This window comes from Fukomys damarensis, unplaced genomic scaffold, assembly GCF_012274545.1.
Source record: "Fukomys damarensis isolate Sample0158 unplaced genomic scaffold, DMR_v1.0_HiC HiC_scaffold_19, whole genome shotgun sequence".
Lineage (NCBI taxonomy): Eukaryota > Metazoa > Chordata > Mammalia > Rodentia > Bathyergidae > Fukomys > Fukomys damarensis.
In genome coordinates, this window is record NW_022900931.1 from 64723781 (window position 1) to 64724034 (window position 254).

A 254-nucleotide genomic window follows, 5' to 3' on the forward strand; every position below is an offset into this window, starting at 1 on the left:
CGGATTCCACAGCTCGACCCTAGAGACTCAATGTCCCCTTTCCGGCGCCCAGAGTCCCCAGTGGAACACAGCACACCAGAATCCCGGGCGTGCTGCCTCCCTGCGCCTCCTCCGGGGCCCAGGAGCCTGGATTCACCTGTCCAGCTCCAGCCCCCCAGCCTTGATCCCTCTGCTCCCCGAGTCCCGAGCGCCCGGGGCGACAGCCACGGCTGTCAGGCTCCTCCGTGGTTCGGCATCACCCCCATCCTTGCCCC